This window comes from Erpetoichthys calabaricus, chromosome 8 (genome assembly GCF_900747795.2).
Source record: "Erpetoichthys calabaricus chromosome 8, fErpCal1.3, whole genome shotgun sequence".
Lineage (NCBI taxonomy): Eukaryota > Metazoa > Chordata > Cladistia > Polypteriformes > Polypteridae > Erpetoichthys > Erpetoichthys calabaricus.
In genome coordinates this window covers 91,054,768-91,082,325 of record NC_041401.2, presented here as the reverse complement: position 1 = coordinate 91,082,325, position 27,558 = coordinate 91,054,768, and positions in this window count along the sequence as shown.

The window sequence follows — 27,558 nt, the reverse complement described above, 5'->3', positions numbered from 1 at the left end:
TAGAAAATGTTTATTTTTAACTGGACAATCACCTCTCCTCTTTAGCTTTGCACTTCTGAATTTTTTTCTGCAGAGCAGTATTTCCTTCCATAGTCCAGACTTGCTTTAAGATAAATGGGTGAAGTCAAAATGTATGTGTGTCCATGAAATCCCATTTGGAGTGACATTGTACACTGCTGGCATCTGATCAGGGGGCTGAACAAGCTGCACTGAGGAGAACATCCATGTGAACTCAAATCCGACACCACTGTCAATGCATGTGACCTTGGGAGTGCTACGTACCTTGTGCAGAGTTTCTCTTTAAGGCTATGTCCACACTACTATGTTTTCATTTTAAAATGTAATTTTTAAACCAAACCTATCTCTGTCCACACTAGAGTTTTCCATCATTTGCAAAATGATCCCTGTGCATATGACATACCCGTTTGTCTAAATGCAGAAAAATCCTTGAGGGGATGGTAACACCGCTGGCCACAGAGTTTATGGCAAAACAGTAGCGACCAGTAAATGATTTGTCTTTTATGCATGTATGCAGCAGTCAATCTGTATAAAATGCAGTTTAAATGTGGATAGGTAAGCAACACAACAAGCTCTGCTGTGCTAAAATAAGTTTATCTTCCATTCAGACATTGTAATGAGCAGGATCCAATCAGGGAAGGGACATGTAATAAACATAAAGAAATGTGTGTGATAAGGGTCTATGTTTTTCGAAAAACTGCATTTTCGGCTGTCCATTCTGAACCATCCATCCATCCATCCATTTTCCAACCCGCTGAATCCGAACACAGGGTCACGGGGGTCTGCTGGAGCCAATCCCAGCCAACACAGGGCACAAGGCAGGAAACAATCCTGGGCAGGGTGCCAACCCACCGCAGGACACACACAAACACACCCACACACCAAGCACACACTAGGGCCAATTTAGAAACGCCAATCCACCTAACCTGCATGTCTTTGGACTGTGGGAGGAAACCGGAGCGCCCGGAGGAAACCCACGCAGACACGGGGAGAACATGCAAACTCCACGCAGGGAGGACCCGGGGATCGAACCCAGGTCCTCAGATCTCCCAACTGCGAGGCAGCAGCGCTACCCACTGTGCCACCGTGCCGCCCCATTCTGAACCAGTGTTTTCATAAATATAAATATAAGTGGGGAACACTTTTTCAAAACTCTTCCTTTATTTTGGTTTGGTAGTGTGAAAAGAGAAAATGGAGACTAATATCACATTCTTAAACGAAAACATAGTAGTGTGCACAGGGCCTAAGTTAGGTAAGGTGACCAGGATGAGCCGAAGGATATGATTAAAAGCCAAAGTGAAGAGTCAAAACAGGAAAGACCCTCAGGGCCAAGTGACCAATGGCACAAGGACAAAGCCAAAATATGCTCATCACCTTTTAAATTACTAAACCTATTGTGATACTGATCATGAAACTGAAAATTTCACAGATAAAAACTCCAAAACAAGAAAAAGAATATGAAAGAAAAAATATTTATTATTACATAGGCCTTGTACTGCTGCAGTACTGTAAGACGCCATCCTACATGAAAGGTGCCAGTTATTTTTTGTTATACTGATTGTGCCCAACTGCTGCTATTGTCAACTCCAACTCCCCAGTAGTCTAGGGCCAGCACCAACTGTTCTAGTTACTTTAAGGTCTGGGATGGCATAGGCACTGCAGTCCAATTAAACTAGTAAATGGTGCTCACAAAAAATTAATGCTTCAGATGCTGAAGTAGGGATAACAGGGCAGCTGGCATTACCCATCTCTCATCCACAATGAAAATAAAGAATAAAACACACTATATGTATGTGTGTGTGTTTTTTTTTTCTTTACTGTGATGGAGTCACAACTCATGACATGTTGCAGCTAACTGACTCTAGCACCACCCCAGGAGGTATGAGATGATTAGCACTAAGGCAGGTCAGGAGCATAGAGATATCTCAGGTGAGCACACTGATCCACACGCAAGCCTCACTGGCAAGTGCCTGGGCAGCTAATTAGTAAACAAGTAAGCAAGCAAGCAGCTTCATGAGTCAGAAATTGTACTTATTACAATAATCTAAATAAACATGCAAATTATTCTTAACCAAACTGCTCTTGATGTTGCCATCTGATCATGCCAAATGTCTAGTGGCATCCACGCTGCACATAGACCTCTTGGAAAAAACCCCTATGTGCAAAAAAGAGGCACTGCAAATGTTTACATGATGCCAAGAATAGAAATGAACAGCTTGTTTTGTACAATGGCACCCGGCTTTTGACAAGCACAGAGTTATGGAAAATTCATACCTTAGGCCTGCCAGTTCAATTCCCACCTTTGACTCACTGTGAGACCCTGAGCAGCCCACCTACTGTATATTAATAGATATGCCTATACTCTTGTGACGTGCCTTGGGACGCTCTTGGCTTCAGAATGGTGCTATATAAACATTTTTATCATCTTTTGTTATTCTCAGGTTGGCTAATGCACATGGTGCTTACTCGCATGCCCATTCATTTCTGCTGTCTTCATCATGACAATACCATTAAAAACATGTCTGAAGCAAAAACATTTATACCCAATGTTTGAATGATCCTGTGACTTTACCTCTAGAAAGGAAATATCATTGTCTTTATCCTAAGTTGTGCTACTAAAGCAGGATGCAAATGATGGATATTAGGAGTTTGGGGCAAATCTCCACAACAACATGATACACATAGACATTTGAACATTTCTTATTCAATTAATCCAATAAGGTGACAAAAACGAACAGAGCCTACTGTGGCAGTACTAGGCTCAAGGCAGAAAGTATTACTGAATGGAATGTCATTTCATCACAAGACACCCTAACGTTTACATCTATAAACAAACATACTGTATTTGGAAAATTTAGAGTCCCCAGTTACCAGAACCATTTTTAGAATGAAGAGGGAGGAATCGGTATACCCACAGAAAAAAAAGTGTGTGCAAATTCCTGGTAGATTGCAACTGGGCTAAGATTTAAGCCCAGGACATGAATGGAAGTCTTCCATTGAGCTCACTGGAACCATTTAGTAGGTGTCAAAAGAGAGCATTATCCTTGGCTGGAGACAAACATTGAAAAGTACCGTATTTTTTGCACCATAAGACGCACTTTTTTTTCCCCAAAAGAAGGTTGGAAATGTCTGTGCGTCTTATGGAGCGAATATTGCGTCACAGACCATGATGTGTATTACCTGACAAAAGTCGACATCCAGGGGTAGAGGGCGACAAAACTCACTGTTACGTTACAGGCATTCCCTCTGTGCTTGGAGGAACGTTAGACTCATTGACTCGGCATCTAATCCTTGCGTGTGCGTGAGTTGCGAAATGTAAACAAATGTAAACAAAGGCAAGATGGCATCGACATCTCACGAGGGAGCGAAGCGAGTGCAGAAAACAAAATACTCAGCAGATGATGTTTTGCGCATTATCACTGAGTCGGACTCTGATTTTTCAGAATCTGATTTTGTTGACAGTGATCAGGAGATCGAACAAGAGAGTGTGGAACTGGCATCAGCTAATCGGGACACCAGCCGATGCCGCCCCAGCTGAGCGCATTCGTGCAGCCGATGCACCTATGGCAAGGTTCGTGTGGGAGGAATACCTAGACATTGATCCGTGGGAGCCAAACTGGCTACCGGACTTCACAAGACAGTATGGCTTGCTGTTGGACTCGACAGATTACCAGCCGCTGGACTTCTTCAGGCTGTTCTTTCCTGAAGCTGCCTTTCAGCTACTGTCAGACGAGACAAACAGGTATGCAGAGCAATTTTTTTGAATCGAGGGCTGTGCTTGCACCGCATTCTCATTTTTCAAACTGGAAACCCACAACAAAACACGAGATGAAGGGCTTTGTGGCATTACAAATATAGATGGGACTAGACTGGCGATATAACTTCAGGGAGCATTTGTCCAAAGTGCTTTGTCCCCTGGTGGCTTTGGACAGGTTATGCCGCGTGATGATAGGTACGTGCTCCTACAAAGTGATTGTGAGCAACTGAGCTTCATAAATTCTGACACTAGCGATGAGGAGTTCTTGGGGTTTCCATAAAACTAGAAGAGTGCTTGAACCTTAAAGTTTCTCCTTATTTGTTAATGACAGTGATGATGTTTTTTAATATCGCTGTTGAATTTACATGGTTGAAATATTATTCTGCTATATTTTATTAAACATATTAGTACACCATTTGGTTCAGAATATTTTTTTCTTGTTTTCATCCTCTAAACCTAGGTGCCTCTAATGGTCAGGTGCGTCTTATGGAGCAAAAAATACGGTAGTTTAACAAGGAGTATCACTGTTTCAGGCTTACTTTGTAATTGGGCAACTTCCTGTTCTTCACAGAAGAAATCATGGCTGGATCTGGCTTGATCCCATTCACAATGAGAGGACGGTCCAAAGTAACTATGGAACTGGTGGTGCCTTTCATAGAGCTGAGCTGGACAGCTGTAATGTGGCATAAAGGCTTCTGTCATGAAACTCTTTGGTCCTTACCTCTAAACCATCATCAACAATCTTTTTGTGTCTGTCAAAGTCTTCAGACATCTCATCAGTTTTTCTCTTCCATGTCCCTTGCCCAAACAATGACTTATAGGATTGTGACTAAGTATAAACAAAACTTTTTATTAGTCATACAGTATAAGCACAAGGCTATTATGACCTGCTAAATCAAACTGACTTTACATTTACTACATGCTGGGATTTGCAGTGAAACCATGACACCCTGGTGTTCTTCTAACATACCGCTCAACATCAGAACATGAATGTTAAATTCCTCTGTGCCTATAAAGTGAGAAGGTAGCAAGTTCATCCTTCCATTACCAAGATGTTGATGTGTAAGCTGCCAGCCATCTTTTTCTGACTTCTTTAGTCTGTGAATCTCCCATGTATATTGGTTTTACAGTAAGCACCGTTTGCAAATGGGATCTACCAATATGTCTCAAACTATAGTGGTTACAGTGTAGTGTCTCTTTTGCTACATCTAAAGCATTTGACTCCCTGGCATCAAAGGAAGTAAACGGACACTATGTCACCTTTAAGTGTGTGACCCAGCTGTTTCATATTGATTATGGAGTGTGGCCAAGCAAAAAGAGACAGAGCAGCTCAGGATCGCTTGTTTTTTAAGATTTGCTCCTCATTTATTCTGTTCTGCTTGAGTGAAGCTCAGAAATGCAATCATTTCCTCAGGAATGACTTTTTTATAAACATTTCAAAGGGTTTGCCTGCCATCTTGAGGATGGCCACAGCAGCCAGTGTCTCCTACAACACGACTGGAGATGTGGGTGTTGAAGAAGTGGATAGGGCCGGGGTTAACATCCGTATACCACTCAGAGATTAAGCTCAGTTGCAAATGAACAACTCACAATAGCAGCTGAGAATGTGGCCCGCTGTAACAATGGAAAGCAGGGTGGCAGAACAAAAGATATGAAGGCTGACTGATTAATGATGGAGAAAAAAAAACTATCAAGAACCTCTGGCAAGTATAAAATGAAATAAAGCATCTCACACAGGCAGAGCTAAGGTGTTCTGCATGGAGTGCAATGACAGGAAGTGGACAGGGGTCTAGAATTAAAGCTACAACTGTATGGAGAGTGGAGAAGCCTCCATTACTGAGAATCCTCCAGCACACAATCAGTAAGAGGGACTGTTCAGAATCCCATAATTTAACACCTTCTTCTTCTTTCGGCTGCTCCCGTTAGGGGTCGCCACAGCGGATCATCTTCTTCCATATCGTTCCATAGACTTTGTCTCTCAAACGTCCAACTTGAGCCGACCCTCTAAAGTACTCATTTCTAATCCTATCCATCCTTGTCACACCCAATGCATATCTTAGCATCTTTAACTCTGCTACCACCAGCTCTTGGTCAAAACAGACACAGAGGGACTCCTTGTTCTGTTCATTAACTGCTTCGTGTCTGACAGCTCTAGTGTTCTTGCAAATAGTGCATGAGCTGGAGTTCAAGGTGTGAAGAGTCTTTCACAATCTTTGTCTTGATCCACCCATAGGATCATCCCATTATTTGCTATCTTTTGAGCATGCTAAACTTAACAAAAATCCAGTACTTATGTCTGCAGGCCAGGCTGTGTAGGAATGAGGGTGGAGCAGGTCTGTTTTTTTTTCTCCGCATCATCAATAATACCCTTAACACAAAAGACCTGCTGTTCGGACTGGCATTTGGTAGAACCAAAGAGAGAGTAACTGTTTTTTCATTAATGATCTGTGTATAGCAATAGAGGCATGTCTCTTGTGTCATTCACACAGAAGAAACAGAAATCTCCATGCTTGGAGATTCCTGGAAAAAAAACCCTTTTGGCATTTGTACTCATACTTTACATAGTAAATCCCAGGCTATTACACCAACAAAGATTAGTGGTACCAACACAGCACAAGAATAAGACTGGAAACATCTTTAGTGAGTGTGTCTTCATGCATTAAAGAAAAAAAAAACACTAAACAAGTTATGGCTGAGCTGTCTTCAGAGGTACTGAAGGATATTTCTTTGCTTAGCAAGGTATTCAGTATGCAGCAATGCATTGTTCTGAGATTGTTCAGGTAAGGAAGATGGCAAGTTTCAAAGTAAGGTACTAATACTTGCTGATCATGGTGCCGGAGAGTGCAGATATGTGGCATGTTGTTTAGCTTAGGCAAGCAATAATTTCACTGCACTCTGACCCTATACAACTATTCTTTTTTCAGAGCATTTTAGTGGTGTGTTTTGTAGTGGGTGTTATATACAATAAATGCTGATTGTCATCATTTTGGTGGGTTTTTTTTTTTGGTTTTTTTCTTATTCTGCCTCTCACTATTTATGCCATGGCCTGACACGACAAATATCAGATTTTTCAGTGTTGGATCCTACCTTTACCCTGATGCTACCAGCAGAGTCTCTGGCCCCACATGACACTGTATCAAAGTAAGTGGGCCTAGAAAATGAATATCTACAGGCATAATGTTGTTTTGGAGGCCAACCACAAACCCTCAAGTCCATCAAGAGGAAATCTCTTCAAACAACACAATGTACTGTATGCTACAGAAGACACAATGTCAGCTCTACATAATCACAATGTACAAAGCTGCAGTAATGCTGTCCACTTTCTTCTTATTAAACCAAGACAACAACCTCAGAGAGGGCATAGATATACAGATATAGATAGGTACAGGAGTCTGCCTGTAACAAACATAAAAGCTGAAAGAAGTATAGAAACAGAGAATAATATACAGTTCACAACACTAAGAGAACCAACTCGAGCAGGATGGCCAGATAGCAGTGGAAAGTGCCCTAGGAACATAATAGAATTCTGTGATAATAGAGATGATTGTTACACTTGAATAGGCATCAACTTAATATGTCAAAAAAAGATTATTCCCACTTCACTAAAAGAAGAGATTTTGTTGGACCTACATCTCAGTGACCTTGGTAGGAATAAAGTATAAATAGAGAGCATGTTCTTTGATTTTGCCTTTAACATCATTCTCCCTCATTGACTGGGGAAAAACCTCAAAACTACTGTATACTTTTTTATGTGGCCACAATCTCCTGGATCATGGACTATTTGACCAACAGACAGCAATTTGTGAAGCTCAGTGACTGAACATCAGAAATGGTGGTGTGTAATACTGGGTCACCTCAGGGAACTGTCCTGTCTCCCTTCCTGTTTACCCCCTACACAATAGACTTCCAGTGTAATACTAGCGCTTGCCATCTACAGAAACTCTGAGACGACTCGGCCACCATAGGCTGTATTAATAATGTAGACAAGTACAGGTAGTTTGTGAAGACTTCATCTTGTGGTGCGAGAAGAACCACCTGCAGCTCAACATCAGCAAGACGAAAGAATCTATCTATCAATTGTATTATTTGTCCTCTGAGTCAGTATCCTTGTTTTTTATGTTTTTGCTCCTGCAAAAATTTCACTTTGAGAATAATTAAGTGTATTTAACCTACTACTGATATTAAGTTTTGTTCAGGGATGTGCAAAGAAACTGTGGACAAGGACTGAAAGATTTCCAGTTCCTTTAGTCTTCTTCTTTCGGCTGCTCCCATTAGGGGTTGCCACAGCGGATCTTCTTCTTCCATATCTTTCTGTCCTCTGCATCTTGCTCTGCTACACCCATCACCTGCATTTCCTCTCTCACCACATCCATAAACCTTCACTTAGGCCTTCCTCTTTTCCTCTTCCCTGACAGCTCTATCCTTAGCATCCTTTTCCCCCAATATACCCAGCATCTCTCTGCACATGTCCAAACCAACACAATCTCGCCTCTCTGACTTTGTCTCCCAACCGTCCAACTTGAGCTGACCCTCTAATGTACTCATTTCTAATCCTACCCATCCTTGTCACATCCAGTGCAAATCTTAGCATCTTTAACTCTGCTACCTCCAGCTCTCTCTCCTGCTTTCTGGTCAGTGCCACCGTCTCCAACCCATATAACATAGCTGGTCTCACTACCATCCTGTAGACCTTCCTTTTCACTCTTGCTGATACCCGTCTGTCACAAATTACTCCTGACACTCTTCCCCACCCATTCCACCCTGCCTGCTCTTTTTCACCTCTCTTCCACAATCTCCATTACTCTGTACTGTTGATCCCAAGTATTTAAACTCATCCACCTTTGCCAACTATACTCCCTGCATCCTCACCATTCAACTGACCTCCCTCTCATTTACACACATGTATTCTGTCTTGTTTCTACTGACCTTCATTCCTCTCCTCTCTAGAGCATATCTCCACCTCTCCAGGGTCTCCTCAACCTGCTCCCTACTATCGCTACAGATCACAATGTCATCAGCAAACATCATAGTCCACGGGGACTCCTGTCTAATCTCACCTGTCAACCTGTCCATCACCATTGCAAATAAGAAAGGGCTCAGAGCCGATCCCTGATGTAATCCCACCTCCAACTTGAATGCATCCGTCACTCCTACCGCAGACCTCACCACAGTCACACTTCCCTCATACATATCCTGTATAAATCTTACGTACTTCTCTGCCACTCCCGACTTCCTCATATAATAACACAGCTCCTCTCGTGGCACCCTGTCATATGCTTTCTCCAGGTCCACAAAGACGCAATGCAACTCCTTCTGGCCTTCTCTAAACTTCTCCATCAACATCCTCAGAGCAAACATTGCATCTGTGGTGCTCTTTCTTGGCATGAAACCATACTGCTGCTCACTAATCATCACCTCACTTCTTAACCTAGCTTCCACTACTCTTACCCATAACTTCATGCTGTGGCTCATCAATTTTTTTCCCCTGTAGTTACTGCAGTCCTGCACATCCCCCTTATTCTTAAATATCAGCACCAGTACACTTCTTCTCCACTCCTCAGGCATCCTCTCCCTTTCCAAGATTCCATTAAACAATCTGGTTAAAACATCCACTGCCATCTCTCCTAAACACCTCCATGCTTCCATAGGTATGTCACCTGGACCAACGGCCTTTCCATTTTTCATCCCCTTCATAGCTGTCCTTACTTCCTCCTTGCTAATCCGTTGCACTTCCTGATTCACTATCTCCACATCAACCAAACTCTTCTCTCTCTCGTTCTCTTCATTCATCAGCCTCTCAAAGTACTCTTTCCATCTGCTCAACACACTCTCCTCGCTTGTGAGTATGTTTCCATCTTTATCCTTTATCACCCTAACCTGCTGCACATCTTTCCCAGCTTGGTCCCTCTGTCTAGCCAATCGGTACAGGTCCTTTTCTCCCTCCTTAGTGTCCAACCTCTCATACAACTCATCATACGCCTTTTCTTTAGCCTTCGCCACCTCTCTCTTCACCTTGCACCTTATCTCCTTGTACTCTTGTCTACTTTCTGCATCTTTCTGACTATCCCACTTCTTCTTTGCCATCCTCTTCCTCTGTATACTCTCCTGTATTTCCTAATTCCACCACCAGGTTTCCTTTTCCTCCTTCCTTTTTGCAGATGTCACGCCAAGCACCCTTCTTGCTGTCACCCATACTACTCCTTGACACCATACCTACCCATCACCTCCTCGTCTCCACTGTTCCCTTCACCAACATACCCATTGAAATCCGCTCCAATCACCACTTTCTGTCCCTTGGGTACACTGTTCATCACTTCATCCAACTCACTCCAAAAATCTTCTTTCTCATCCATTGCAAACCTAACTTGCGGTGCATATGCACTAACAACATTCATCATCACATCTCCAATTTCCAGCTTCATAATCATTACTCTGTCTGACACTCTTTTCACCTCCAAAACACTTTTGACATACTGTTCCTTCAGAATAACTCCTACCCCATTTCTCATCCCATCCACAACATGATAGAACAATTTGAATCCACCTGGCCTTACTCCCCTTCCATTTAGTCTCTTGCACGCACAATATACAGTATCAACCTTCCTTCTCTCCATCATATCTGCTAACTCTCTCCCCTTACCAGTCATACTGCCAACATTCAAAGTTCCTACCCTCAGTTCCATTCACTTTACCTTCCTCCTCTCCTCCTGCCTCTGGACACGTCTCCCCCCTCTTCTTCTCCTTCTTTGGCCAACAGTAGCCCAATTTCCGCCAGCACCCTGTTGGCTAACAGTACTGGTGGCGGTCGTTGTTAACCTGAGGCTTGACCGATCCGGTATGGAAATTTGTATTGTTGTCCACATATTGATTTGGTAAAATTTTACACCGGATGCCCTTCCTGACGTAACCCTCCCCATTTATCCGGGCTTGGGACCAGAACGAAGAAACACACTGGTTTGTGCATCCCCTGTGGCTGGGTTATTTCCAGTTCCTTGAGTAGTTCCCCATAAATACTAAAGAGCCCAAGATAAGCCTCAAGATACCAGCTAGGACATGTAAAGTTATTTTAACTGCGTGTAATCCTGTATCAGAAACCTAATGAAGTAATGACTGAAGGACAAATGCCAGATGCATTTTGGTTGCCTTTAAAGTAATGGAAAATGAAAGTGGCCAAAACTGACCAACGTAATCCAGTGATGCAATGTGTGCTGAGGCCTGTGATAGGGCTGTGTTCCTGTAGATTCAGTAGTACTGAGATTCATGTCTTGTCAGGACGCAAGGACTGAGCAGAATGGTACACTTTAACTAGCACACATTTTTAGCTAAGTTTCACCTGCACCACAATGGGACAGAATTCTGGCATCTCATATGTGGTGAACATAAATAAATATTAAAATGAAAAGAGGCCAATTAGATAGGTTTGCTTTTAGTATCAAGATTTTGTTGAATGAGCTGAAACAATCTGCAGCATTTACAGTCTAAATCACCATCATTCACTCACAGTAGATGTTCTGATTTAGTGGGATGTGTATGTCAATACCATTATTTTCCTCTGAATTGAAAATACTGGAGGCCCAAGCACACAGATGACCCTTCTGTGCTAAAGAAGTTTAATAATGCCTTTGTCACTGGGAGGGATTATCTGAAAGTTAGATTTCTGTATGTTACAAAGCACCAGTTGTTTCCTGCTTGATAGTCTTTAACTTGTAAGAGCTGCAGTAGCCAATTAAACTTTTAAGAGGTAAAGTTGGCAGTCACACTGCCAACAGGTGGTAGTATCTGTTCTGGTTATTGTTGCATTATTACCAAGTGGATCTGTACACAGTTGCTTAGCAAGTGTAAACCTGAAGAGGAGTGGCTGTGAATCCAATTCCACCCTCCAAAAATATGCTTCATTGACAGCCTGCTGTGGACTGGTGACGATCCCTGCTGTCACAGGGATGTGAGGAAATAAGTGGGTGAAACTTTGGCATCTACTAGGCAGACCTGGTAAACTGACACCACATGAGAGAGTGAAGATAATTTAGGAAATGCATCTGTGTAAAGTATATGTGTGTGTGTGACAGAGATAGAGTGTGAGTGAGTTTGCCATTCTGGAGTGATGAGACACCAGTTGAGATGCTAATCTTGTCTAATTGGTTCCCTAGAGCTGTTTTCCCTACTACCCTGGCAACTGCAAACTCAAGTGTCTGCCCAGACGCAGACAGCACAACCTGAAGGACTCATCAAGTGATGCCAAGCAGGCAGAAATGTTAAATAATCTTGCAGTGATCATTCACAAGTTCAGACAAGGTCAGCAGAGGGTCATCTATTGAAAGTTACAGATTAGAGACATAACTATCAATACTGCTAGGTAATGGAGTTATGCTCAATGCTAAGATACTGTAGGAAACGGTGGCATTAACAGTACAGACTAGATTCCACTTATGCATAAAGCACTGTAACAATTTACATCCCTGTTGACACCACTCTGCTGAGCCCCCGTCAGTTCAATAAAACATCTGAACATCAGAATTAAGGCAAAAATTGGCAGGAATCACCTTCAGTCGCAAAGCACTGCAATGCTGGCTAAAGAGTTAAAAGGAAACAGAGAAGAGCAGGTCACTTTTTCTAAGGTAATGGCAGTCGACAAGTGAATTTTAAGTCAGTATTATTGCGCAAAAAGTGATGTTTCTATTCACTATACCTCCATATAGGCAGTTTAACTATAAGTAGGTTTAATTGAAAACTTGTTTAGGGTACTTTTTTCCACACTTGTGTTAAGCTTTTAGTAAAAAAACATTTGGCAATTAGTATATCTACACATTGTCTTCATACACCACCATCTATCTTCATGTTATGTATTAAAAATGCTATTTAAGATAGTCTAAATAAAACTAAGAGGCAACAAGGAGCACTAATAATGATGAAACACACAAGTTTTAATTTGCATACACTTTTACAAAGGTGATACATAAAGTTGATTCACAGGAAATTTCATAGAACTTACTAAAACAATTTTTTAAAGGTTTTAAATTTTTTTGGGGAATGTAAAACAATAATTATTGATCACTAAAGCCTCAATAACACTACCACATTTACCTTTGTTCTTTCCTGCAGCTGCAAATTGCAAGTTATCTGTTGCACACCAGTAAAGTCGATTGTATTTATACCTCTCATTCACCAAAGAGGAGCACAGTGCACTTTTTAAAAATGTGACATGCTGCATTTTTTCCACAAAGACACACTAAAACACACATTTTCTCCACAGGAAACCCTCACTCCATAAGAAGCTGGCCAACTGCTACCTAGCAGAGTATGTATTCTTTTATGTTGCCAATGTGTCTTTAGGATTGTGAGTGCCGAGATGGTCAACATAATTAGAAAAGGGGGAATCATACTGCCAGAATATATCTGGTGCCTTTAACAAAAAATGTACATGTTACAGGAAATGAGTCCAGTGATTTTTATTTTCCACTGAAAATGACTATTTAAATCTATATTACTAAACGAAGGTTGTATACAGTATATGCACGGATGCCAGAGGCCAGAAGCACCGCAAATGCACGCACACTGCGCCTCAGCGCCCCAGAGTCAAACCCAGCGGCTTCCCAGATTCAATAGTGGCGCCCAAACAACACAACACAACCTGTAAACTAAACTTCAGGTCACAATACAACCGCCGCCCGAACGAGAACGCGCACACCACCGCATATACAACCTTTGTTTAGTAATGTTTGTATATATGCAAGGATTGCAGACGCCAGAAGTATATATGCATGAATGCCAGAGGCCAGAAGCACCGCAAGCACACGTGCACTGCGCCTCAGCGCCCCAGACTCAAACCCAGCTGCTTTCTAGAGTCGGTAGGTGGTGCCCAAACAACACAACACAACCTGTAAACTAAACTTCAGGTCACAATACAACCGCTGCCCAAACAAGAACGCGCACACCACCACATATACAACCTTCATTTAGTAATGTTTGTATATATGCAAGGATTGCAAACGGCAGAAGCAAACCGTGCACAATACAACCACCGCCCGAACGCGCACACCTTTTCGCGTCACCAACAACCGGGGTAGCGGCTAATTTGTTGATAAATGGTCTGACAAGTCACTCTTTATTCAAGCTTCCAGTTCCAATCATGGGAACATCGGTTTCAACTATGAAAATGCAAAGTGACAGTGCAAATGAGATCCGTCTGGCAAAACAATTGATTTTAGACAAATGTACAATGGCATCCAGTCATTTACTTAATACCATTGATAAACTTCTCAGAGCGTTAATGGATAATAATATTCCGTTTGGAGGAAAAGTATTTTTATTAGGAAGAGATTTTCAACAGTGCTTGGCTGTTGTTCTGCACGCCATGCGTTCAGCTATTGTTCAGTCCAGTTTGAAATACGTAGAAAATTGGCATTACTTTGAGAAACTAACCTTGGTAGAGAACATGCGGTGTACAGATCCAGAATATACCAATTGGTTGTTGCAACTAGGAAATAGAAACCTTACCAATGTGTTTGAATTTGACCCAGATATTATTCAAATCCCTCACTCCTTTATTTGTGATGACTTGGTAACAAAGGTTTTTGGTGAAGCAATATCATTACACCAGATACCACTTTTCACGCACGGGGCTATATTATGTCCAAAGTATATTGATGTTGACCAGATAAATAACCAAGTGATTGCATTGCTTCCTGGAGAAAGCCGAGTCTTTCTAAGTGCTGACAGTGTTGATTCTGAAGACAAAACTGACCATCTTAATTTCCCATTAGAATATTTAAACACTATTAACCCGGCCGGATTACCACAACACAATCTTAACCTTAAAGTAGGGACAATAGTCATGCTATTAAGAAACCTTAATACTAAAACAAGGTTTGACCTGGAATTACCTTTTAAAATTAAACAACGCCAATTTCCCATTAACGCTGCATTTGCCATGACAATCAACAAATCCCAAAGACAAACCATGGACAAAGTAGGCATTTACCTATCTGAGCCTGTATTTGGACATGGACAACTTTATTTTGCCTTTTCAAGAGTTCGACGTTAGTGTGACGTTAAAGTGAAGGTTTTAACTACTCCATACCAGGGAGAGCTAATTCAACGACAGGAAACCATCTTTACCAAAAATGTTGTTTATAAAGAAATTTTTGATTAACTATTTTGAATTTACCATTTTATGAATTTTTTGTTTCCAATTTAATTCATTTAAACCTTTGCACTCCGATATTTTTTTAACTTATAGGTGCAGCAACTCAAAGACATTTTGGACTTAAATGATATAACAATTACATTTCAATTTTACTTTTAATAAATTGGTTAAGTTTAGCACAAATGTATTTATTTAATTAAATTAAAACTTTCCCAGGACGGTCCCACCTTCCATCATTTTTCATCCCTCCAAAGATCGGAGGGAATAGAAAGTGATTGCCATTCTTAGATTTGCGATTCTTTAGAGAATCGGGGGTTTACTGGTATTAAATGACACACAGATACATGCAGAATTACCACATGTAAATGTTTCTCAACTTCTTGTGTTAATGGCACGAATTTCGCTGCAATTTTCCTAAATGTTTGCAAAGCGAAATACAGAGTTTCACTGCAAATTCAATTTCATGTGAACCATTTCAATCATCACTAATAATAACTGAATTAGTATACTAATAAGAGTTGTCACATATATAGGGACTCCACAAAGTTTATGTGAGAACCTCCAGTAGAAAAAGATTCTTAGTAAATTAAACATCAGTTGCCTGGATATACAAGCTAAATGGGCATTTTTTAAATAGTATAGAATGTGCTTCTTGATGCATTCATTTAATATGGTACACATTACAGTCACACGTACACACACACATACACTTCTTCTTTGTAGATCACTCCATGCACACATTTTAACAAGTACTTTAAGAACTCCAACAGGCATTTCACTTGCTAGTACTCATGGCCTTATTCTTACATAATTTATATTGTTTTCATCTCAATTAAGAAATTTATTCTTGATTGTGATGACTCCCTTGGAAACTCTCACATTATGTTTCTGCCTCCCATGCAGTTTCTCACCCATATGGTGTCTTTTGCACTTAACTCACATTCAAATGCAATCTAACATACTGTAACCTCGCAGACACCCATCAGTCTTCTTTTATGCTCACACATTTCTTGTGCAATTTGAAAGGCCATCATGTGATATGGGATATCCCTCTGACGTACATATTTGTAAACTACAGCCCAGTCCCCACAGCCAGTGATACACTCACTGTTACTCACTGTCACACAGAAGACCCCAATCGCACCTAAGCTGCACTCAGTCACTACAACACAAATAATTTCTTACACACACAAACACGGTGGCATAAACTTCCAAACACATTTAAACAGTGCTATGCAATCCTTCATATCTTGACACACAAACTTTATCACGTTTTCACAAATGCACCGTTACACACTCCTTAGCCCATTGTCACACACACAAACACACACGCATGCACACACACACACACACATAATGGTGCACAACCTCAGTAACTTTTCACATGACTACTCAGTGATAGGATCCTTCTCACTCAGTTACATATGCTTGCATACACATGCATTACACATTGCCTAGTACACCAGTACACAAGGAAGACAGTATCGTACACTCTTTCACAAATAAAAAACAACAATATTGCACTCTACCATATCTTAGTTAAATGCCTATACCCTGCATTACACAAAACACAAACACACTGACATATCCTGACACTATCACCTCTTGCAACACAACCCGCAGTATCCCATTACATATCCTGATACAATGTCACAGAATCCTCCTACATTGTCTTTCACTGTCATAAGTGACAAAATATATTGCTTTACACAAGCACCTACTGATGCACATTTACGCAGTCACCAATACAGTGTCATACACAGTGGCACAATATTCCCAGTATCTCTCTTACACAGTTTCTGTATACCTTCATATACATACAGTTATTCTTACTTTAATATACAGTAATAAGATACAAAACCATCCACAAACACAAACTACTTCACGTTTCCCAACACACGTCCCCATTACCCCTACATCCTCACAGACATATGCACCTTTCTTGTCTCCTGTACTGTATATCACACTGACCCACTTACAGAATTCTGCATGTCCTCTTCTTACACACTCATGCACACTATGTTGCACACACAGTATCCCCTGTATACTTGGGCAAATATAAACACATCATCTTGGTTCTACTGTCACCTGTACTATATCTCACACATTGACACACTTAGACAATTCCCCATACCTTCTCAGGCATATAGACTCATTAACACAATCCCCAACACACCACATACACCACTGCATAACCTCCCATGTTTTGTGTGACACTCACTGCAGAACCCCATGCCTACACATACAATTCAATACCCTTAATATTCCTCAATCTGCTATACCCTATTGCTCACAAACACACTGCTACACAGTCCATTCTTCCCTGCTCCTTTCTCTTTCTCTGTCTCATTTTCTCCCTAACACACACATACATGAACATACACCCCACAGAGAAAGGCTCTTTCATATTCTATTAAAAGACTTTGCTGAAGGACAGAGATAAGAAACACAACAGCCTTGAGAGGCAGCCTCTTTTTTTTTTTTTTTTTTTTAAACAGAATGCAAGCTCCACTTCAGTGGCAGCAGCTGAAATGAAAAGGGCGCTGTGCGTTTCGGTAATCAGTGCATTTGTGCTCAAACAGCTGTGGCTCTGGGAGTGTGCAAAGCTCAGGGGAGCCTGTGCTTTGGTCAGCTTACACTTCCGACTCCTTACCTATATTAACTCAAAAGGCGAGAGCAGTGGGCAGGACGCCTTGAGGCTGGCAGCTCTAAAGGCTTGGGATCGAGCTGCTCATCTTTTGCAGCCTGACTGTTTAATGTAATCTTAAACAGGACCAGAAAATGATCGATAGGAGTTTCATTTACGGAAATGAAATTTTAACTCTGAAGACCGAGATCCTATAGTCAGATGGTAATCGGAGAAACAGCAGGACTGCAAGCCTTGCTAAAGGCTCACATGCACCTCTGGACCATTAGAAGTGGCTCTCAGGGAATGAGAAAGATAGCGCTTAGTAATCACAAACATTCCCACCATGTTCCACCTGCGGCCTTTGTAAAAGGCACCCCATACAGGGTCACATTAAAAGGTTTCATTAAATATTGATCTAAAGTGGAGCCTCTCATTAAATTTGCTCTCAGGTGAATCAAGCCTGCTGGACTCAAACCAACCAGTGTGGCATAGAGGAAAAGAGCAATAGTGTACCCTGTGTCCTTACGGACTCCTGTCCCTGACTTTTCTCTCTAAAACTTAAGACCAAGATGATTTCCTTATAAAAATGTAACCATTGCTCAATGTTTTAGGCATACATTTGCAGCCATGAAAAGAGCAAGTCCCATGGCCAGAATTTGTTGCCTATAGCAGATTAGTAATTCTCAGTCCTTCACTTCTTTCTCTCTTCCATTTCTTTCCAAATACTTTTATTAAAATAAGATACTTTATAATGAACACGACACAGGATCAAATGAGATCAAGGTGATGAACTGCTGGTTTCATTGTCATTGTTAACTGGCAGCTGATGAAGAAATCAAGAAGAAAACTAAAAAAGAAAACACCATTGTTTGAAACTAAAAGAAACAATTGGGGTTAAGAGTCTTAACAGCAAGTTAACTAAAATAAAGCACAATAAACACAATGACTGGCATTTAATAAGGAAACTGAAGTGGAACACAGTGGCAACCCAGTGCTGATCCTGAAAAGCTCTACTCTAGATCATGGATCCCTGTGTCTGCTTCCTCAAACTGCCTAAAATGAATTTAATTGCTGGGTCAGCTTGTGGCAGGTAAGTAAAAAAAATAATATTTACTACATACAAATGAACAGTTACCAGCTAGAAGAGGGTTATGAAAGAATCTTTCATTGTCTTCATTAGGTTGGTAAAACAGATTTTACTTTGAGATAATTTATTTTTTACTTTTTGAAATCATTAAGATGCAGCCCAATTGGAATTAAAAACAGTGCACATTTACAACAGAGTAGACATTTCTGAGACAGTTAGGGGAAAGGGCAAAATTGCCAGAACCAAAAAGAAAAACTATTAAGATGCTGGTACATTTTGAGGCATAAGACTTGGCCAGCTAAGGTGAAGTTTTGCAGCCAGACTCAAGTAAGCAGCATCCTCCACTTTCTGCTATGGAGAGTTGCTGACACAGTGCTTGGTAAAATTAACATACCTGTAAATAATTCCTGATCCTCTCAGAGAAAAGAAACAGATGTCTATCCCGCATACAGTGCCTATAAAAAGTATTGGAAGTTTCACACTTTATTGTTATAAAGCATTGTATCACAGTCGATTTAGAATACTGGTCAAAAATTTTAGAACACTTCAGTTTTTTCAGGTTTTCTTCAAATGTAATCAGTTGAAATGCAACAAATGACCTAAAATGGTGAAAAGGTAAGCAGTAAAGTGCCAGAGGTTTAAATTTAAAGCTTAGGTTAGAAAAAACTGAAAAAAGGAAATATCAGAATATGACAAGTGGGCAAAAATTTGCACAGGTGTCCCAACGTCTGTTGATTACTTAAAAACCCTCTGTCTGTCTGAAAGCAGAGTTGGAACAGACTGTGTTACTCACAAGTACTGCTTGGACCAGTGATTCCCAAACTCAGTCCTGGGGACCCCCTGTGACTACACGTTTTTGTTCCAACCAGATTCCTAATCAATGACAACATCTGATAGCACTGATCTCATTTAATTAACTATTTTTTTCTATTCTTATTCTACATTCAGAAAAGCACAGCAGCATGATTTTTACATTTATAAGACATTTAGAAATATTTCTGCTTTTTCTATAGATTTAAATGCTTAACTCTCTTTTGTTGATTTCATTATATTTTACCCTTTCTCTATGCAATTTTCCCACTTCGTTGTATCTTATTAACGACAATTAAAAACGAGCAGAGCAGACACGCTGGCAAACAACACTGAATAATCAAAGGCTGCAACTACTTTAGCATCAGACCCACTAATTGGTAAATAATGGATTAATTAAACAATTAGACCTTGAAAAGTAGAATGAAAATCAAGATGAAAATACTGTTAAAAAGAAAAAAAAAAACAATATTCCCATATAACTGCTTAGTACATTTTAATATACTGTATATATATATATATATATATATATATATATATATATATATATATATATATATTTTAGCAAACTGAGTTTTAATTTCTATATAGTTCCCAAAACACAGAACTTGGGAAATAACAGTTCACTTAATTAGCTCAGGGGTTCAATTAAAAACAGAAGCTGGTTGGAACAAAAACCTGTAGCCACAGGGGGTCCCCAGGACTGAGTTTGGGAAACACTGGCTTGGACAATATTAAATTGTAAGTTCCACTGATAATGGTAAGAAAACTGCAATTAAAAAATGAAATGAGACAGAGCATTATTACCGAGCATTATTACTCTTAGACGTGTAGGCCTTTCATTTAGAGAAATTGCAAAAAAAAAGTGTTATTGAGTATTGGATAGGAATCTATCCAATATCTATCCAATATCCAAAGGATATTGGAAGCTGCAAGACATTCTGACAGAAAGAGATCTGGCAGACCCAAAGTCACAATCCAATCAGAAGACAAGTTTCTTAGGGTCACCAGCTTGCATGTTAGGCACCTCACAGCACAACAGTTTCAAGCACAGCTTAACAGTGTTTGAAAAAAGCAAGTCTTAGTTTCTATTGTGAAGACGGGACTTTGTGCTGCAGGTTTCACAGGGAAAGTGGAAGTAAGAAAGCCATTCCTTCAAGGACAAAATAGGGCCTTAAAAACGACTCTGGACTACTGCAGAATGGACAAAATCTCCTCTTCATAGCTGAAAATGAGACTTGCTTTTTTCAAATACTGCTAAGCTGTGCTTGAAGCTGTTGTGCTGTGAGGTACCTAACACGCAAGCTGGTGACCCTCAGAAACTTGTCTTCTGACTGGGTTATTTTTAATGTCAAAGTGAAAAAATATCTCTGCAAAGTGATCTAAATTAATTACAAATACAAATTGGTCAATTAAGTATCCATTCCCTTTAACATGACACACCTAAATCATAACTGGTGCAGCTAATTGGTTTTAGAAGTTCAATGGAGATAACTTGTCTGAGGTTTCAGTTGATTAAATTATAAATGCACCTTATCTGGAATGTCCAACTTGTGGTGAGTCGGTGTGGTGGCCTAACCTACACAATCAAGGCAAAAAGAACTCTCCAAGCCAATGTTTCTTAATATTTTTTTCTCATAATCCAATCTTGCACTTTTTAGTGTCTTCAAGAACCAGTCCATGACAGGTCCCTTTGGAAAATCACCAATGACTGTCATTTCCATTTTGGTGCTTTTGGAATATATGAGCTGCGGGTATTCACAGCCCGCAATCACAGTTTAGCAATGTTGATTGCTTAACCTGCTGACAACCCTCCACCCATAGTTTGAGAAATTATGCTCTAAGTGACTTTAAGAAAAGGTGATTGAAAAGCCCAAGTCAGAGGATGGATACAAGAGAATATCCAAGTCATTGAATGTCCCTTGGAGTCCAGTTAAATCAGTAATTAAGAAATAGAAAAAGAAGAACACAGTTTTAAGTCTGCTTAGAGCAGACTGTCCAAGGAAACTAAGTGATCATGCAGGAAAAAGACCAGTGAGGGAGGCCACCAAGGAAAATTCTTAAGGAGTTACAAGCTGCAGTGACTAACACTGGAGAGACTGAGTGGACAACAACTTCTGTCCAAGGTGCTTCACCACTCAGCTTTATGGGTGAGTGGCATGGAGAAAGCCACTGTTACCAAAATGCACATGATAACCCAGCTAGAGTTTTGGCCAAAAGGCATAGGCCAGATTAGACCAAAATTGGGCACTTTGGCCATCAGACTAAACAGCATGTTCGGTGTAAGCCAAACACTGCACATTATCACAAATACATCTTCCCCATCTTGTCAGACTTGTGACAGGAGAGCGTAAAATGAATACAGCAACATGCATGCAACTTCTGGAGGAAAACCCGATGTAGTCTTCAGGAAACCTGGGCCTTGGGAGAAGATTTGTTTTCCAGCAAGAGAATAACCTCGAGCATAAGACCAAAGCTACACAGGAATCATTTCAAAACAACTATGTTAATGTCCTGGATTGGTTGAGTTGGACTCTAGATCTCAATCCTATTTAGAATTTGTAGCTGGACCCAAAAAAGGCTGTTCACTGATGATCTCCATGCAACCTGAGAAAGCTTCAGCAGTTCTGCCAAAAAGAATAGGGAAAAACTGCATCGTCCAGATGTGTACACAGACTCAAGGCTATCATGGCTGCAGTCTCCTAAGTACTAATTTGAAGGGGCGAATACATACAGTGGTGTGAAAAACTATTTGCCCCCTTCCTGATTTCTTATTCTTTTGCATGTTTGTCACACAAAATGTTTCTGATCATCAAACACATTTAACCATTAGTCAAATATAACACAAGTAAACACAAAATGCAGTTTTTAAATGATGGTGTTTATTATTTAGGGAGAAAAAAAATCCAAACCTACATGGCCCTGTGTGAAAAAGTAATTGCCCCCTTGTTAAAAAATAACCTAACTGTGGTGTATCACACCTGAGTTCAATTTCCGTAGCCACCCCCAGGCCTGATTACTGCCACACCTGTTTCAATCAAGAAATCACTTAAATAGGAGCTGCCTGACACAGAGAAGTAGACCAAAAGCACCTCAAAAGCTAGACATCATGCCAAGATCCAAAGAAATTCAGGAACAAATGAGAACAGAAGTAATTGAGATCTATCAGTCTGGTAAAGGTTATAAAGCCATTTCTAAAGCTTTGGGACTCCAGCGAACCACAGTGAGAGCCATTATCCACAAATGGCAAAAACATGGAACAGTGGTGAACCTTCCCAGGAGTGGCCGGCCGACCAAAATTACCCCAAGAGCGCAGAGACGACTCATCCGAGAGGTCACAAAAGACCCCAGGACAACGTCTAAAGAACTGCAGGCCTCACTTGCCTCAATTAAGGTCAGTGTTCACGACTCCACCATAAGAAAGAGACTGGGCAAAAACGGCCTGCATGGCAGATTTCCAAGACGCAAACCACTGTTAAGCAAAAAGAACATTAGGGCTCGTCTTAATTTTGCTAAGAAACATCTCAATGATTGCCAAGACTTTTGGGAAAATACCTTGTGGACTGATGAGTCAAAAGTTGAACTTTTTGGAAGGCAAATGTCCCGTTACATCTGACGTAAAAGGAACACAGCATTTCAGAAAAAGAACATCATACCAACAGTAAAATATGGTGGTGGTAGTGTGATGGTCTGGGGTTGTTTTGCTGCTTCAGGACCTGGAAGGCTTGCTGTGATAGATGGAACCATGAATTCTACTGTCTACCAAAAAATCCTGAAGGAGAATGTCCGGCCATCTGTTCGTCAACTCAAGCTGAAGCGATCTTGGGTGCTGCAACAGGACAATGACCCAAAACACACCAGCAAATCCACCTCTGAATGGCTGAAGAAAAACAAAATGAAGACTTTGGAGTGGCCTAGTCAAAGTCCTGACCTGAATCCAATTGAGATGCTATGGCATGACCTTAAAAAGGCGGTTCATGCTAGAAAACCCTCAAATAAAGCTGAATTACAACAATTTTGCAAAGATGAGTGGGCCAAAATTCCTCCAGAGCGCTGTAAAAGACTCATTGCAAGTTATCGTAAACGCTTGATTGCAGTTATTGCTGCTAAGGGTGGCCCAACCAGTTATTAGGTTCAGGGGGCAATTACTTTTTCACACAGGGCCATGTAGGTTTGGATTTTTTTTTCTCCCTAAATAATAAAAACTACCATTTACAAACTGCATTTTGTGTTTACTTGTGTTATATTTGACTAATGGTTAAATGTGTTTGATGATCAGAAACATTTTGTGTGACAAACATGCAAAAGAATAAGAAATCAGGAAGGGGGCAAATAGTTTTTCACACCACTGTACATGATCAATTATTATGTTTTGTATTTGTAATTAAGACCACTTTGCAGATATCCATTTTCAGTTTGATCATAAAGAGTATTTTTTTGTTGATCAGTGTCAAAAATGTCAAATTAAATTCAATGTGTTTCAATATTGTATAACAAAAAAGTGTAAAATCTTCCAAAGGCATGAAAAGTTTTTATAGGCATTGTATGTTTCATAGTTTGGACTTGATGAGAGAATAACAATGGTCAAGTCCAGAGTGCACTGTCCTCCACACTTCAAGCTTCTGGATATAAAATATCACAACAGTGCCTCCAACTCCTCTGGTCACTTTGTGGTGCAGCAACTTGGTGGACCATAATCATCAGAAGAACTGCATTACAAATGAATGATTGCCTCACATGGGCAACAGTAACATGCAGCTATGTGACACAACAGCGCTTTAACTGAGTTCCAGATTTTAAAATGGCCCAGGCATTAGGAGATTTTAGTTCTCAGCTTTATTTTGGATTTTTACTGGTTTTAAGAATCACTATATTGTATATAAGCTTATTTAATGTTAATCATTGTACTGTATTGTTTTTTACTTAAGTAAAAAAAGAAACATGAAAATTACTGCCAAAGTAGTGAAATAACTTTTTTTTTTGTTTTATTTTGTTTTAGCTGCAAGTTTGGGGGCCAATCTTAGCACATTTAAATTTAAAATGAGAAATGCAGATTATACCCAAATGAAATGATGAAAAGTGATACTACATATAATTTTGGTTTCAGTGCTACCGTGCTTTCCCCAAGGAGACCAATGCATCTGATGAGATGTTGGAGGTCTGCCATCACATAAACAGTTTTGTTGTAATTCAATGAGCACGTTATAGTCGGATGCGCAGGTTTGGCAGAGGTTACCGTGTTGCCCCCTCGTGGCTGTAATGATGGATCTGCAAGTAGTTATTTTCAGCCTGCCTTCACTTAAAAGCTGCACTGAACTTGTGAGCACTAGTGCTAGTGAGATGTTGTAATGCAGCCTTTCGATAGCCTTGGCAAGCTTTATCAGAACTTCTGCATTTTGTATAGAATTATAACACCCTAAAAATGATGTACAATTATTTAAACAGGGAATGCACATATAAATGGACAAAAATAGAAAAAGACTACAATAATTTTATACTTTTTAGTCAGTTTTTTATTTCTGTAATAATTATTATTTGTACAGGTATTACTTTGTATTGTAATGTCTGTGATGTCACCTTGACACCATTTTGTTTTCAGAAGTCTTTCATGGACACTGCCATTATGTTCTCAGTTTTGTTGACTACAGCCAACTTGTTTATGTTATATTACTACTGTGCGTCCAGGAGCAGGACAGCACAGGGTACCATCATGTCTCCGTTATTTATGATGGTAGTGTCCTTGTCCCAGTATCCTTGCTCTTACGATTTGATTTTATTTCAAGCTTAAATTTACAAGTATAAACATTTATACATTTTGTGTTTGATGATATGGAGACATTCATTCTGCTGGTTTTGGCATCATTAATAATTTATAAAGTCTTATTTTGTTGATTACATGCCACCTCTTCTTCTTTCAGCTGCTCCTGTTAGGGGTTGCCACAGCAGATCATCTTTTTCCATATCTTCCTGTCCTCTGCATCTTGCTCTGTTACACTTCTCTTTACCTTTCTCCTCTCCTCCTGCCTCCAAACACGTCTCCCCCCTCTTCTTCTTCTTCTTCAGCCAAAAGTAGCCCAATTTCCGCCAGCACCCTGTTGGCTAACAGTACTGGTGGCGGTCGTTGTTAACCCAGGGATCGACCAATCCAGTATGGAAATTTGTATTGTCGTCCGAATATTGATTTGGCAAAATTTTACACCGGATGCCCTTCCTGACATAACCCTCCCCATTTATTTGGGCTTGGGACCGGCACGAAGAAACACACTGGTTTGTGCATCCCCTGTGGCTGGGTTTTGTTGATTACATGCCTCCATTTTATTTTAAATAGATATTACCATTTTAAGAGTAATTGTTTATGGTTACTTGCTACCGTGGAACAGCTAGCACAAGTGACATAATTGTCACAGCAGTATAAAGGTCTGCATCTTGCACTTCTTGACTGTTAAAAATTGTGGATAAAAGACAAAACACTGTTGCTCATGCTTTCTCTTTGAAGCTAAGTTCAGCTACAAAATTTTTTACTTTTGAGTTGTGTTTAATATTTTGGGTTTTGACTTTTGCTATTGAATTTTCACCACGAGTTTTGCAGAATGTTTTGTGTTTAGATTTTTAATAACAGTCTTCCCAGTTTTTACCTCTTGCCCATTTTTCCAACTTCATTTGCAGTTCCTGGTCATTTTCCCTTTTTCATTTGTGCCAATCTTTGTAGTGCAGTTAGGATTTAGGTAACCCAAATTAATGAAAGGTTTTTGTGGTTGGAGGGGAGATATCAAGAGTGTTTCTTGAGTAGAGGAGGGGTCAACAGCAACTGATAAGACTTAGTTAGGATTATTGGCACAAAAGATGCACCAAAGTCATTTAAGCTCTTGTTTGCTCTGAAACGTATGCAGTGGGAGTTGTGCCATTTGTCTACTCACCATTCCAGATGTCTGGCACCAACCTAACACAAAGCACATAAATTCTAAGGAGGCAAATAGACAGAACTTTATAGCCTGCAAGGGTTGCATAGCAGCAAGTATGCACAATTAATGTAGCAGCTCAACAATGAAGTAGTGAACTTTCACAGGCTTCATATCAGAGGCAGTCAGCAGGGACATTCTCGTCTATTACCAAGCTGACATGAACTGGATGATATTGAACATCATCTGAAGAGATAGACTTTACAAAGGAGAAAAATAAAAAATACCATTAAATAAAAGACCTGTAAGTAAATATACAGTATCTTCCCAAACAGATGTTTGTTTTGTGCTTTAGTTTCTTTTTCATGGTGTTGGTCAAGTAAAGGTGGCATTCCTCTTTTTAATTTACAAACTACAGTGAACCCGACCAATGACTGTGGTGTTTATTGTTAAATGAGTCTGCATGTGTTGAAACTTATCAACTTCACTCTCTATTTAGAAGTTTACCCTGCAAAGAACAACACTGATAGAAGTAATTATGTGGAGAACAGCAGTACTATCGTAGCACAAGCAACACCATGGAGATAACCTTAACAATGAGTTTCATTCCATCAGATCAATTAAATTTTAAATTAGGTACTGACCAAGTATAACCAATCATCAGACTTTATGATAGGCAGTTCTTTCTTATTTGATCAGTTTGTATTTTAAACATATCCAACCTATCAGTCATTTTTCCTGACAATAAGGTATATCACTTAACAAGGTTCCTTGGGAGATCTTATCTGTACAATCCCTCATAGCTGCAAATTATACTTCAATTCACTCTGCTGGGTGTACTGAATGATATAAGGCCTGGTATAATGGTGACTATTGGAAAGGCAATCAATATATTAAATACATTTCCTAAGTTTATTTTTCTAGGGATAGCTATATGTGCAAATTATCCTCTTAATTTTGTTTTCTTCCAGTATCTTTATGATGCGTGTATATATGGCTCTTGCTAATGACCACATTTGTTTTGTAAACATGTATACAAATTGTTGCCAAGTTTTCAGTAAAACTGATGCTGTTTTTTGTTTCCAAAGCAGTATGTTGGTGTAATTACGTTTAATGATTCATCCATTTTTAGTGGAGGACAAATCTAATACCACATGTATACTAATACGAAATGGGCAAATTGCAGTTTAAACAAGCAGTAAACACAAGTGTTTT